Below are 15,345 nucleotides of genomic sequence, written 5' to 3' on the forward strand. Positions count from 1 at the left end.
AAATTCAGGTGTTCTGGCAAGGAGGTTTGTGTTGTAACTGACATTTTAACCACTAGGTCAAACAATCACCCTGAAACATTTCTTTCAATTCCATTTTCTACAAACGTTTTAGTGTAGTCTTTCACTTGTATACACATATATGTATTTATTTGTAAAATAACCACACGTGATTAGATATGCTTTTTTCACCCATACATGCCAAACGTGTGTGTTTGTATGCATCTATATATATTATATAATGATGCATGTGTAGTATGTGTATATATAAACTTATGTTAAATGCATGCTTATATATATTTTGCATACACATATGATCATGTGCATAAATGCACAAATATAAGATTATATAAGCGTATATTCATATATATGGCATAAAATCAGGGAAGAATACAATAAGAATTTAAAAGTAAAAAAAAGATGCTGTACAGCTGGATTGCTTTGAACTCCTTTTAGGGCATAGAGTTGAAAGAATCAGGAAGTTGAGGGAAATAAAAATTGCAGCATGTCTCTCAGATTTAAACTTACTTGAATGATTGGTGAATGGAGAGAAGAACAGTATAGTTATGGCTATATGGAAAAAGAGAAGCTTTAACATATTAAGGCAAATATGGTGACTGTGGATGAGTGAGTTTGACTGGGAACAGACTGATTTCAGTGTCCCATGGGATTCTGAGTGTTCTATTTAAGAGGCACTTGGTTGTCTGTGCCTTGAATTTCTGGTTTGTCTGATGTCCTGTTCTGGAGCTCCAGCTGGGGTCCATTACCAGCCTTGTTATTTTGTCTCAGGCCTTTCTCTCGGCTTGTAAGTCCTAGGACTTAATGCTGCCTTCTTATGCCCTTTAGTTGCCCCACGATATTCCGCATTGCAGGCATTTACCTCAGAATAAAGGACACCATCTCCTTACGTCCCTTAACACTGATACACTGACAATGTATCTGACTGCTGAAAGTGCTTTCGGACACTTCATATCCAGCTCTCTGCCTGTGACCAAGGAAAGCAGTGGAAGTTGGTCCAAAGTCTTGGAATCCTATACCTGCATAGGAGACCTGAAGGAGGCTCCTGGCTTCAGATTGGCTCAACTCCACCATTGTAGCCATTTGGGGAATGAAACTCTGTGTCTCCACCTCTGTCTGTAAATATACATTTCCAATAAAAATAAATAAATATTTCTGAAAAGAAAGAAAAATAGGTAGGCTAATGAAGTAACTTAGATAAGGATGTGACTAATCCTATATTTAAAATGATCAGAGAACTGATTCCTAGATTTTATATCCTGCTCTTAAAAGTGGCCTTGGCATCTGTATTAGAAATCTTCTATTTCTTATAATTGGTAATATGTAGAAAGATCACCATTAAATACCCTTTAACTGATTGCTTCCTACAGAGTCCTTCATGTACAAAGCAGAAATGACCTGGGGGGATTTTCTACTTACGTGACTAGAACCGAGACTAAGGCTTCTCAGACACCAGTTACATAATTTGTTTGAGTATCTGGACTCTGACACATGAAAAACAAACAAACAAACAATCAGAAAACACCTGAGGAATGGCATACTTGAGCAATCCAAAGCTGCCCCTTCTACTTTCCTGCTGACTATGGCTCCAAGATAGTTTCAAAAGGAACTCCAATCCCTAAACCTCTTTACTGGAGTTCCTGAATCTAGTGTCCTCTTCTCTGAATAAAGCCTTCATTGAACCTGGAGTCTAAGAATGTGCTGAAGCTGATGTGGTGGAATCCAAGTGGCAGAGCCAAGCATTGTGGCACAGAACGTGTGCCACAGCAGGTGCAGAGATGGTGATGCATAACCACCGTCATTGACCCATTTTCTTACAAAAGCAAGTTTTTATCTACCAATTTTCACTTATTTGAAGAGTGCAGCAACACCCATACAGAAAGAGAGAGAGAGAGAGTGAGAGAGAAAAAGAAAGAGGGAGAAAGAGAGAGAACTATTCCATCTGCTGGTTTACTCTTTTTTTTTTTTTTAAAGATTTTATTAATATTGGAAAGCCGGATATACAGAGAGGAGGAGAGACAGAGAGGAAGATCTTCCATCCGATGTTTCACTCCCCAAGTGAGCCGCAACGGGCCTGTGCGCGCCGATCTGAAGCAGGGAACCAGGAACCTCTTCTAGGTCTCCCACGCGGGTGCAGGGGCCCAAAGCTTTAGGCCATCCTCGACTGCTTTCCCAGGCCACAAGCAGGGAGCTGGATGGGAAGTGGAGCTGCCGGGATTAGAACCGGCACCCATTTGGGATCCCGGGGTTTTCAAGGCAAGGACTTTAGCCGCTAGGCCACGCCGCCGGGCCCTGGTTTATTCTCTTGAATACCTGTAACGACTATGCCTGGATCAGGCCAAAGCCAGGATCCTCCAATTCCATCCAAGTGTCCCAAATGGGAGACATAAGCCCAAGAATTTGAGCCTTTTTCTGCCTCCCTGATTACTCATTAACAGTAAGCTGAGCCAGAAGCAAAGGTGCACATGCCAAAAGGGGACTTCATGTGCTGCATTTTCTGACTCCAGTCCCCCATATTGTGGAACTAAAATGTATATGTAGTGATATGACTTGAGACAGAATCTAGAGGTTTGTTATTAAACGAGAAATGAATACAGAGTAATTTCTGGAATAAATAGCCCTTATTAAATCTTTAACATAAGTTTCTTTTACTTTACAATAGATATGTTATAAAACTCTGTTTCACCTGTTTATCTTGCATTTTTAGTACATTTTGGTATCAGATTTCCCATAGCATACATAAGTGAGTGTCACCTGTAAAATATTTCAGATCTACTTTTCAATGGAGAATGCCACCCAGATTGAAAGCTACTGTATGTAATTAATGAAGGTTCTGTTTTGATCTTAAAAGCACATTTTTAACAATTATGTATAGTGTGAAAGTGGAACTTTCTACTTTTGAGTGTATTAAATACAAAAGACCTCAGAACTTTTCACGAGGCATATCTCATATAAAAGCCATCATGGCATAAGTTTCTATCAGCTTCAAATGATCAACTTGTAACTTGAACTTTAATCCTCTGCAAAAGTTTGGGAGTCAAATATTGAAACAATAGCATAAAATTATTAACATAATGATAATAATAAGCCTTCAAACACCAAGGATTGATTTAAGCTTAAAAAGGATTGAGTTCAAAGTCAATAATATAAATACAGTGACAGTATGCATAAAAATAGGTTCTAACTAGATGTTACCTTGAAGGAGATATACATTAGATTTAACAATATGCTGAAAGTAAATGAATGGGAAAAGTTATTCTACTAAAAAAGTGATTTGAAAAGAGTATGGATAACTACATAATAGACAATATAGACTTTTTATTAACCATAACATGAGTTTGTAATATACAAATAAAATACAGTGCTTTAAAGGTCAATTAATGCAAATGGCATGATTCTCTACTTAGAAGAACCAAAAGACTCATTTCAAGAGACTACTATAACTCCTAAGAGACTTTGGCAGGGTAGCAGGATACAAAATGAATGAACACAAATTGATGGCACTAGTGTGCATAAAGAATTCCATGGCTGAGAAGGAAATTATAAATACATTCTCCTTATCAATAGTGCAGAGGAATCTTAAATACCTACCTAGGAATTAAGCTAACTAAATATGAGGAAGATTAAAACCATAAAATATTTTAAAAAAAAAGAAATAGAAGGAGACATTGAAAATGGAGAAACTTACCATTTCCTCGATTGGTAGAATCAACATCATCAAAATGTTCATATTACCAAAAGCAACACACAAATTCAACATATTCCCAATCAAAATCTCAACAATCTTCTTCTCAGAAATAGAAAAGAAGATACAAAAGTTCATCTGGAAACACAAGAGACCACTAATAACAAAAGCTATACTTAAGAATAAAAATCAAGCTGGAGAAATAGCAATTCTAGCCCTTAAGACATACTGCAGAGCAGTGATCATCAGAACAGTCTGGTACTGGTGCAGAAAATGGAAGATGAATGGAACTGAATAAAAACATCAGAAGGGAGCCCACCCATGTATAACCAATTAATTTGAGACTGACAGACACAGAAAAGCAGCACACACAACACTATGGCACTGCAGTGGCTGATACCGCAGCAGCAATCAGCGAGCAGCAATCTGAACTCCACCAGCAACAAGGTGGGAAGGTATGTTCACCAAGAGCTCAGGAGAACATAGACAAATAACTGCTTGTCCTGCTTGTCCTGCTGATTTAACCAGGAGCAGAGAGAGAGAGTGGCAGGTCCCAGATGGGCACTGTAGATATAGGGCAAATTTCACAGCCCAATTTACCCACTAGAACTGAACCTGGTGCCATTTTGTTTAAGGAGGCAAAGACTATGCTAAGCTGGGAGTGAACTCATTTCCGGCTCAGTGAACTGCAAAAATGTTGCATCCTACAGGTTCCACACAAGATACATCTGAGTAGTCCTTAGACATGACGGACAGCTGATCAATCACTCTAGTAGTGGCACATCAGGTACCATTATATATCATGTGGGAAAGGCTTTAAGACTGCAGGGACAACTGTGAGCTGTGTATGTGCTGAGCTGGGAGCAAAATCACTGAGCTCAGTACATTGCACTAGTTCCACAGGGAAAATAATACAAACTTTGACATCGCATCAGTCAAAATAGGTCTCTGTGGCCCTCAGATCAACAGGTTCTGGCAAGATCAGCACCACCAACAACCTAGCTGTAAAGGACACCTGGTGTCTCCATGATTCTGGTACCTGCTCCAACCAGAAGTGGAAGAAAGGTTGTACAGACAATGATGTAGCCTCAGCATGGTATCACAGAAGATGGAGGGTGATGAGCCAGGAGGTGAAAATCTACGATAAGGCCTTCATGACTAGGGAGAGGAGCTTCATCTGGTCCTTACTTAGTTCCAACTTTGGATCCCCAACCTCACTTGCAATGAGCATCAGGATCTCTTCGGAGCCCCACCCCCCCCCAAAAAAAACATAGGATAGTAAGAGAAATACAAGGAAAGGTTAGAACCAACCAGGAAATGATCAGCGTGGATCCACATATACCTTACTAAACAGGATGCAAAGATTAGTTACCCCTCACTAACGTATTGAAGATTTCTCTGCAAACCCCTCCTAAAACTGTTCTGCACCTCAGCTGTTGACAAAGGCCTTGTTAGATTTATAAGCCAGATTGATTATCCTAAAATCTACCAAGTTCAGCAAAATTAGGTGTCAACACAATAAACTGCTAAATACTAAAATGAAAACAGACACGAGACAGCTGAATAGTACCCTATAGCCATTATAAAATGTATAACAGCCAGTTGTGTATATACTAAAATTGAAATGTCAATGAAGTAATCACAGGATGTGGTTAAGAACTTGCATTTTCTAATCATATTGGTCACTCAATACCATGTCAATTAACTCCATAAGGTTGTAAACCATTGTTGATGTCATGTTATGGCTTTTAATTGGTCGGGGCAGTATTCTACCAGCTCTACCTTCAGACCAGAGATGGTCTCCCCAAGAAACTGTTGAACTTATCTGGACAATAAGATGCTGGACACTATGCAAAGAATATGCTTGCAATGAAAGAATTATGACTGGATTTGAACTGTAATAAGGTGGAGGAATCCACCATGAGGGGAGGGTACGGAGAGAGGCTAGGGGGATCCCAGAGCCTATGAAACTGTGTCATAAAAGTTTCAACTTCCTAATGTTGTGAACAGATGAATGTTAATGACTCTGATCAAGTTGGTGGTACAAGAGAATAAGGCCAAGATTTCTGCTGAATGTTGGTTTTATCTCTGTTTGCTTTATCCCTTGATCATCCCTTAGATGATTAACTCAGAATTACTGTTTTCTCTGATTTAAAAGCTTATGAGAGATCTATAACTTATCAGTTCAAATTTGTCAATTATTCATAGCATTAGCTAACACCGTATCAGGTATAGTTCTTTGCAGCAGGAACTTGGTTCCAGTCTAACCAAAGACTACATTTTAAAATCTTCTGAAAATTTCCTATCACCTTGCACACCTCACTCAACTCAGGAAATGTGGAACAAAACAAATACTTATTTAAACCCCATAATGTTCCCACTTTAACTCACAAGAGTAAATAACTATTATAAATTTTCTGGTATATTTCCCCCTATCATTTTAAATCTTTTCCCTGGTCAAGGCTGTCAATACCAGATTACAAAAATGTCAACCCCTTGATCTTGAACTTCTCAGCCTCCAGAATTGTAATAAATACCTTTTATTGAGAAAAACTACCCTCTTGATGGTAGTAGGCCTATCAGCCCAAATGGTTCAGAACAATGATCTGCACAAATATTATGAAAAATGTGGAAATGGGAAAAAGTAATACCATCATCAGGTTTTCTAGGAGAAATCAAGGTTGTGTGATACACTTTCTACAACATTTTTTAAAATCTATTTTATTGTATTGTTGTTGACAATCTTTACATAGTTAATTACAGTTAAAGGAAAAAGAAGAAAAAAAAAGAAAAAAAAGGTTCAGGGGGATAGGGAAGTGGGTAATACTATTATGTCCATATTGTTTCCATCATGTATCGGAGGTAAAGGGGGATATTGAGGGAGAAGCCCCACCCGGTTTCCCGCTCACCCCAAGTCCCGGATGTGGGGCATGCTCTGAGATATGTGCTCAAGTGGTGTTAATAGTTCTCCAGTTATGAATCGCTGCCAGTTTCGCTCGATGAGGTCATCCACTGATTGATATGGTCCATCATAAAGTCTCCATTTGCCCCATATTTTGCTGCCAACATATAGCTGAGATGAATTATTGTCCTGTTTTGTCTTCTGTCTTTTCTTGGTTAGAGTTCTGAGTCCAGCAGTTCGATTGGGGAGATCTCCAAAGAAACTTTGAGGTATTCCCAGATTAGGTTCTTGTATGCTCTAGCAAGCACAGGGCCCGGCACAGTCCATCACCACGATCAGCTGGTGGTTGCAATTGCTGGGTTGGTTCTGTTTTCAGTCCCGAGTTGCACTGGAACCAATGGGTGTTGCAGTCCAGTCTGGTTCGGCCCTTACATCAACCAGTGGGAGCTGCAGCCTAGTCGGGGTGACCCACAATAACCCCCACCAGGCCCGCCCCCTACCCTGGTTTGCCAGTATGTGTAGCAGAAGACCAGTCTGTCCCCCATCCCATTTGGCTCTGGTACTTGTCAATGGGTATTAAAGCTTAGTTCTATCTAACCAACTCAACCATCCAGCCCTCACAGATGTTGTTGAGTGCCTCTGTATCTAGCCATCCCAGCCCCTGTCCTAGTTTTCATGCCCTCCCACGGGAATAGTGACCCAAGAAGGGGGAACCCACTTTTTCCCTCCCAGGTCTCTCTGTCCTGGTTTATGCACTCTTTAGGTGGTCCTGTGATTTGGCTTGACAGAATTAGTCCCCAGTGCCAGCTTCTGCCAGCTGATGCTGTGGCCCTAATCTAGTCCACATGCAGCGCACAGGTGTTGTAGCCTTGCTTAGTTGGGTCTGTCTCTATCCCAGCCCACGCTCTCCAGTGGGAGTAGCTGTCCCGCGAGGGAACCAGCCCCTTAATCCCCCCGCCAGCTCTGCCCCTCCCTTCCTGGATCTTACGTGTGCTGGATGGGTGCTGCATTCATATCCAGTACAGGCAACCACGCCCTGGCATTCCATAATGTGTACTGGTTTTGTCGCAACCAAACCCAGCTCATCCCACACTCTGTTCTGGTGATCGGATTTGCCAGTGGATGACATGAACTGATTCAGCCTGGTCTGCTCCTGACCCATGCCGAATGTATGCCAGTGGGAAACTTTCCATGGCCTATTCTGGGCTGTTTCCTATCATGCTTCTCGCGCTTACCTGCAGGGACTGTGTCCTGCCAGAGGAGTTGCCCAGGCTCCTCCATCAGAACCCCTCCCAGTGTCAGATTTTGTGCTTGCCAGGGGGTTCTTGAGCCAACCCTACTCAGTTCACCTCCTGTCCTAGCAGGAACAGTGGCTTTTCCTGGCTGGCTTTCACCCCATTCTGGTTCTTGTTGTTGGATGTTTCAGCCCGACCATGGCTCATCCATACCCACATACAGCTCACACATGGCTCAGAAGGGGAGTGAGACCCAGCCTAGTCAGTCCCATATCTACCCTGGTTCTCCATGACACCAGATGGTGTTGGGATCTGAACCGGCCTGGTGCATCCAATCCCAGCCCACATTAGTGCCTCGGGTGACTACAACTGTTTCCTAGATAGAATGCAGCCCCCATTCCAGCACATACACCCCTTGGTGGGAACCTCATCCCAGTTGTGGTGTCCCCTTACCTCCCAGATTGAGCCTGTTCCTAGCCATAAATCACGCACCTGCCCGTGGTTGCTCTGAGGACCATTAGGTGCAAGCCTGCTAGACAAGCCAGAGCTTATCTTTTACTTGATAGGTGTTCAAAGCACAGCATTATTAAGGGATTGGAAATTTTTCAAAGGAAGAGTTACTGGCATTGGGAATCTTTAGGATGGACTCAGATCCCAGAAACAGTGTGGTCAGCCTAGAGCTATCTAAGCAGCGATTCAGACATCCATTACTCCAGAGCTCCCCGGCCGGGAGGCCAGCAGGCACAGCCTGGCGCCATATGGTGCACTGGCCGCCCGGGCCCAGCCCACCATGAGCCACGAGCACATGGCGGGCTGGGTTCGGGATCCGAGCTAGACGTCCCCTCCTGCAGCCCTCCGGTCGCCTCTGGCAGCCTGAGGTTTAAACCCGCAGGCCCAAGGTTGCGCCCCTCCCCAATCCCGTTCACCGCCCAATGAGGGCAGTGGGTGTGCCCCCGACATACCCAGTCACGGAGACCTCCCCCCTCGGTGTACTCACCCCGGAAGGAAGCAGGCCCCGCACCCAGGCATGTCCGGGCCCAGCCCGCCATGAGCCATGAGCACATGGCGGGCTCTACAACATTTTTAAAGCTTTTAATATATTTCTTTGAAAGAGAGAGTCTTCTATCCACTGGCTTGCTCCTCACATGTCCTCCAAAGCCAAGGCTGGAACAGGGCAATGCCAGAAAACTGGAAGTCAATCAGAGATGACACAGACTCAGGCACCTGGGCCATCACTTATTTTTCGCCAATGTGTTAGCAGGATTAGAAGAGGAAGCAAGAATTAATTCCAATGGCTTCAACCACGGCCCATTATTCCATACCACTGCCACAAAAGTAATTTTAAAAAATTGTATAGAAATACTATTTTTGTAAGTTAAAATTATAAAGTTTTTAAAGCCACAAATTAATCATTTTAAGTATGTTCTCAATATTGCTAAAGGATTTAAAAAATATCTGAGGGGTGCCTGGTATTGAATAATTCTATGTAATAATTCCTGTGACTATCAACTTCAAAATAGCATAATCTTTTCTGCCCTTAGAAAGTAACTTTATTTATCTGATTTCCTGAGTGTTCCATTTGAATGAGTTCAAAGAGCCAAAAGAATTGCAAATTGTCAGTATTCATCCCCACACGTACACAAATTTAAGAAAACCTGGGCTCATCTTCTCGAGAAGTTACTCCAGAAAACAAATTCAGGTTTTGCAGTCCATTACTTGATGTTCTCTAAATGATAGCCATAAAATAGCATCAGCAGAATCAGAGAAATAGCTAAAAGAGAGCACATTTAATTTCTTGGCAAGATGTCAATCAATTTAATTCTGTCAATTGCCAATTTCCTACAAATGATGCTGGGAAAACTCATTCATTGAGTGAAACAAAGTTTATCACAACTGATGATTCAAGTAAACCTAGCATCACTTTAACAGACTCTGAGCAGAAAGCTGAGAGGGAGATGTCAGAAGATGTTTTGCTTATGGGAGGTAAATGGCTTTCAGTCATGGGACTGGGATTGGGAAAGTTGGTGGCCTAAGCTTTGAAGATTGTTAGGGTTGTCCTAAAAAGAATCTTTATAAATAAACTGGCTTTTTGTAAACAAGCTGCTTGCACAAATGAAGATCAGCCTGCAATAAGCTATTGGTTCATGTAAGTAAATGATTTCTTTTTTCTGTTTTAAAGCATTTATTAATTTATATTGGAAGAGCAGATCAGATTTATGGAGAGAAGGAAAGACAAAGAGAAAGACATTCCACCAACTGGTTCACTCCCCAAATGGCTGCAATAACTGGAGCTGAGCCTATCCAGTGTAAAGAACCAGGAGCTTCTTTTAGGTCTCCCACATAGGTGCAGAGTCCCAAGGTTTTGGGACTACTTCTGTTGCTTTCCCAGGCCACCAGTAGGGAGTTGGATGGGGACTGGAGGGTCTGGGACATGGATTGGCACTCATATGGGACCATGATCCTTGCAAGGTAAAGATTCAGCTATTGAGCCATTGTTCCTGGCCCAGTGTCCCAATTTCTTTCTCCATGAGATTAGCAGAATGGGATCCATCACTGTAGAGATACAGTTGTGAGTGTTAAGTTAGCTGCTGGGCGTAAAGCTTTTAATATGGCTGCTGGAATGCAGACAAATTCTTGACTGTTGGTCTCACTATTTGAATTAGGGTGGGAGTTGCAGGCAAAAGCCAGTCTCAAGAAATGTCTAGAAAAAAACCAGGCAGGAAGTGAGAAGGAAGGACACATGCACAGGAATCTCATCACTTGATCTTGGACCATGAGGCAGATGGTAGACATTGGAGGAGAGGAATTTGGGATGGGAAAATGACAAGATGTATTGGGGAAATAATGAAACTGAAGAGTTTGAGGAAGATTCAGCTAAAATTAGCTAGCTAGCATTGCACATCAGAGTGTGAGTTCTGGAGAGCTATCTGAGCAGGGCTCAAGAGCTGGAGTTCTCAGCAAGAAATTAAGCCATGGTTCTGAATGACCCAGGGTGATTAGTGGGGAGAGGAGGGCAACAAGGGAGGGAATCTGGGAAAAGTGGGCTGAAATACAAAGGGATGATGGGAAGACTGAGGAGGGGTGGCTCAGAGCAAGAAAAATCATGAAATGGTGTTCTGAGGCTGAGGGAGAATGCTTGGAAAAAATAAATGCTACCTCCAGCTCTCTCAGAAAGGAAACATATTTTGTGTTTGAATAAATCACACTAAAGCAGGGAAGCTGAGTTAGCAAAATGGGCAATGGGCAACGGACTTGACAAAGGGAGTCATTTGAACTGGATTCAAATTCTATCAGTATTTTTCCAATCATTTAATGAAATCATAGGCAGATACGTTTTCTCTCTGAGTCTTGGGGTTTTTGTGATGGACATCTTTGTTTACATACACTACACTCACTATCATTTCCATATTCCTTCTTAAGGCACATTAAACAACAACAAAAAGAGGGTAAGCTCTCTAACCACGAGAACCCCTTTTGGGATCCAGATATCAATACATTTTAAGGGATGGATGAAAGACATTGAATTGTGTGGTTCCTGATCAAATAGGATGGAAAAGTTCTAGGCTATAGCGAACCCTTTACAACATTTGGTGTTCCAGAACCTTAAAGCTCTCTGAGACTTAAAAAGGTGTATGACTGTGTTTCTTCCCTTATTGCTATAGCCTATGAGTTTCTCTAACATTTTGACCAGGGACCACAGAATTACTGTTCATGGATTTCTTTAGTTTTGCAGTATTGATATAAGTAGTTCCGTTTTTAACTTGGCAACATAATCATAGGTTCATAATCATTTCTCACTATGCATTGCAGCATTATTCTACCTTTGTGTTCTGGTCTCTGTTTCCTTGTCTTAATCAGACAGGTTCTGCTCACAACATTAAGTTTGTTTAGAGTGTCCTGCCATATCCTTGCTAGTACTACTAAAGTGTCCATACACTTCTTCTGTGTATATGTATGCTATTTGTTCCTTTTCTTTTTAAGATTTATATATTTTTATTGCAAAGTCTGATATACAGAGAGAGGAAGAGGGAAAGAAAGGATGATCTTCCACCCACTGACTCACTCCCCAAGCGCCCTCCTCATGTAGAGCTGAGCCCATCTGAAGCTAAGAACCAAGAGCTTCCTCTGTGTCTCTCACAAGGGTTCAGGGTCAACACTTTGGGCCATCCTCATCTGCTTTCTCAGGACACATTAGGGAGCTGGATGAGAATGGGGCTGTTGGAATTAGATTTGGTACCCATATAGGATCCTGGTGTGTGCAAGGCAAGGACTAGGAGCTAGGCTACCACTTTGGGCCATGTTTTTGTTTTTAAATGAGTCCCATCTGTATCATTCAGTCTATATTGTTCATTTCACTTTACATATTGTCACTTTGCATTTTGTAGTTACTTATTTCTTATAAATACAGTGAAATGTGCATTACATTGTTGTAGGGGAATTCAATGGGAAAGATGACAGCAACCTCATTTCTTGTCTCACATAAAAGATTATTCATGCAGAAAATTTCAGTGTAGAAAGTGAGAGTTATTTTAGAGAGGTCTTCTGTCATAGTGATAGGAGGGGCCTCCAAGGGAGGAGAATTCCAAGAAAATGGTGGAAGTGGTATCTTTATGCGCTATTAAGACTATTATTTCCACATTATTTTTCCTGTATCTGGGATAAAGGGGGAGATAAAGGGAGAAGCCCCACCCAGTTTCCCACTCATCGCAGGTCCCTGATGTGGGGCATGCTCTGAGGGTCTTGGTCAAGTGGTTTTGATAGTTCAACAGTTATGAATTGCTGCCAGTCTCGCCACTCCAAGCACGATGAAGTTGCTGCAAAATCCACTGATTGACATAATCCACCTTGGCGTCTCCATTTATCCAGTTTTTCACTGCCAACATATGGCTGGGGTAGTTGAAGCATCTTTTATGTACCATCTCCAGGAGGGGGATAAATGAATTAAAGGGTGGAAGAGAGAGGAACACATTCACTATGAGCAGCCTAGATTCTTGTTAGAAGAGTGTGACAGTCAACCCCCTCCTCTGTTTCTCTCTGTAATGACAATGATTCAAAGTGATGGGAATTGGTAGTCTGATTTTGTCCCTTTGCTGTGCCTAAAGGGGACTGAGGCACAAAACTAGAAATCGCAGGTTGTTGGAAGGATAAAATGGAGGATGAGACAGTACGAGACTGCTGAAATTTTGGCTATACTTGCAAGTGGGTGGACAAGCATTGCTCGCCCAATCCCTAACTGGTTAAGAGCATCAGTGGGGAACCTTTTACCTGTATGTTCCCACCTGATAAGGAGGAGTCAGGGGTGGCTTTAAATCCCAAGACCCTTCCTCGATCTTTTGGTGTCCCTTCCTCTTTGCTGTCAAAGGGGCAGCCCACCTCCTGGCTTTCTCTTGGGAGGTATTGTCCCCTTCCCTCTTCTTTCCCTGCTCACATGGTCATTTTGCAAAGCAACTTCTCTGTGTGCAACTGGTTCCCAGCTTTTTATTTCTATGTTAAGCTGAAGAAAGAACCTACTGAGCTTTTCTGGTAACAGGAGAAAAAGAAATTATATTTTCAGAAAAGTAATTTTACTAGAGACCACAGACCCTAACTACCTATTAGCTCATCTGATTTCTCACAGCATCACTCATTCTGAAAATTTCTATTTCTTTACCCTTGTTGAATATGTTTTTCTTTATTCATTTTATTATTTGCTATCCCGCATGCTCTCACAATTTGCTACTTGTTCATCCAATCTGACTGTATTGCAAATTGACCATATCTATCCAATAAATGAGTCAGAGGCAGACGCTTAGAAGCTTAGGTATCTTTACTCATCAGCTGGTGGACTGTCCTCATTCCACCACACATGGAAGAGGGAGCAGCCCAACCAGCCACGTGCAGGGGTTTTTAAATATCAATCATCCAATCCACTAAGAAAACACTGATGCATCATTCAATCAGCTAGGCTTACTTCAATGCACAATACAAATTATTAAATCAACTGTAATGGCATGGGACACAGTACCCAGTTTTAGATCTAGCTTTATTGTCACCATTTTTTTTGTCTGACTGTCACACCTGATATAAGGTTTAATTTACCAACTGATTTTTTTTGAAGATTTATTTTACTTTTATTGGAAAGACAGATATACAGAGAGGACAAAAGAGAGAAAGGAAGATCTTCCGTCCGATGGTTCACTCCCAAGAGGCCGCAACAGCTGGAGCTGAGCCAATTCAAAGCCAGGAGCCAGGAGCTCTTCTGGGTCTCCCACGCGGGTGCAGGGTACCCAGGCTTTGGGCCATCCTCGACTGCTTTCCCAGGCCACAAGCAGGGAGCTGGATGGGAAGCGGGGCCGCCAGGATTAGAACCGGCACTTTTATGGGATCCTGGCGCATGCAAGACGAGGACTTCAACCACTACGCTATCACACGGGGCACACCAACTGATTTTTCTTTTCTTCTAAAAACCGTATGCCATTTTTATTCCTCTCCTAACAGAATTCTCATTGTGGCATGCTCTGCTTCAGAATCGATAATTGAAACTTATTTTTAAAATTGCAGTGATATAAAGCAAAGTTCATAGGATTTATATTCCCAACACTCAAATTTAATATATATCAACTTATTGGGTACATTGTGATAGCACAACAGCTAATCCTCTGCTTTGCAGCACTGTCATCTTTTATGTGTGCCCATTCATGTTCCAATTGCTCCACCCCTTGCCTGTTTGTTGGGAAAACAGCACAGGATGGCCCAAGTCCTTGGAATAATTCATGCACTTGGGAGACCCCTGGGGCTCCGGGCCGGTGGCTTCAGCTCAGCTCAGCTGCAGCTATTGAGGCCATTTGGGGAGTAAATGAGCAGATCCTCTAAATACAAACATACATACATATAACTTAGTGCAGGTTTTGTTTAGTTACATCCACAACTCCTTTATATCATCCCCATATTATACTTACCTTTCACATCACTTTATCCATAAGTATTTCAGTGTATAGCATAAAAGCAATGTCACACCCATGATTATAATAACATTTTTACACTGAAATATAATGTTATTAATATAATCAGAGGTACAGAAATAATTCAATTTCCAATGATCTAAAACTGTGAAGTTTATTTAACAACTCATTGTTTTACACAGAAATTCAAATACATAAACAGATCATGATTAGTAGATTGCTTTCTAAGCATTTCTTAAACTATTGGCTGTTCTCCATCTCTTTGCTTTTCTTGTAGGTCATTTATCAAAGAAGTTGCTACACTTCTTCTGTAGTGCTTCCATGAATAAATTTTGCTGATTGCATCTGTCATTTGTTTATTATATTTTGTGCTTTCTGATGCGCCCTGTAAATTAGAGATGGGCAGATGTTTAATCAGATTCAAGTTCATATTTTTATTTCTTGGAAAACAGACATAACAAAAGCAGGCATTTAACGTAATAGTTAAGATGGTGACTAGAACATCTGCATCTTACGTTGGGGTGCTCGTGTTTGGATCTCTGTTTCACTCCTATATTCAGTTTTCCT

The sequence above is a fragment of the Ochotona princeps genome, chromosome 2 (assembly GCF_030435755.1).
Source record: "Ochotona princeps isolate mOchPri1 chromosome 2, mOchPri1.hap1, whole genome shotgun sequence".
Taxonomy (NCBI): domain Eukaryota; kingdom Metazoa; phylum Chordata; class Mammalia; order Lagomorpha; family Ochotonidae; genus Ochotona; species Ochotona princeps.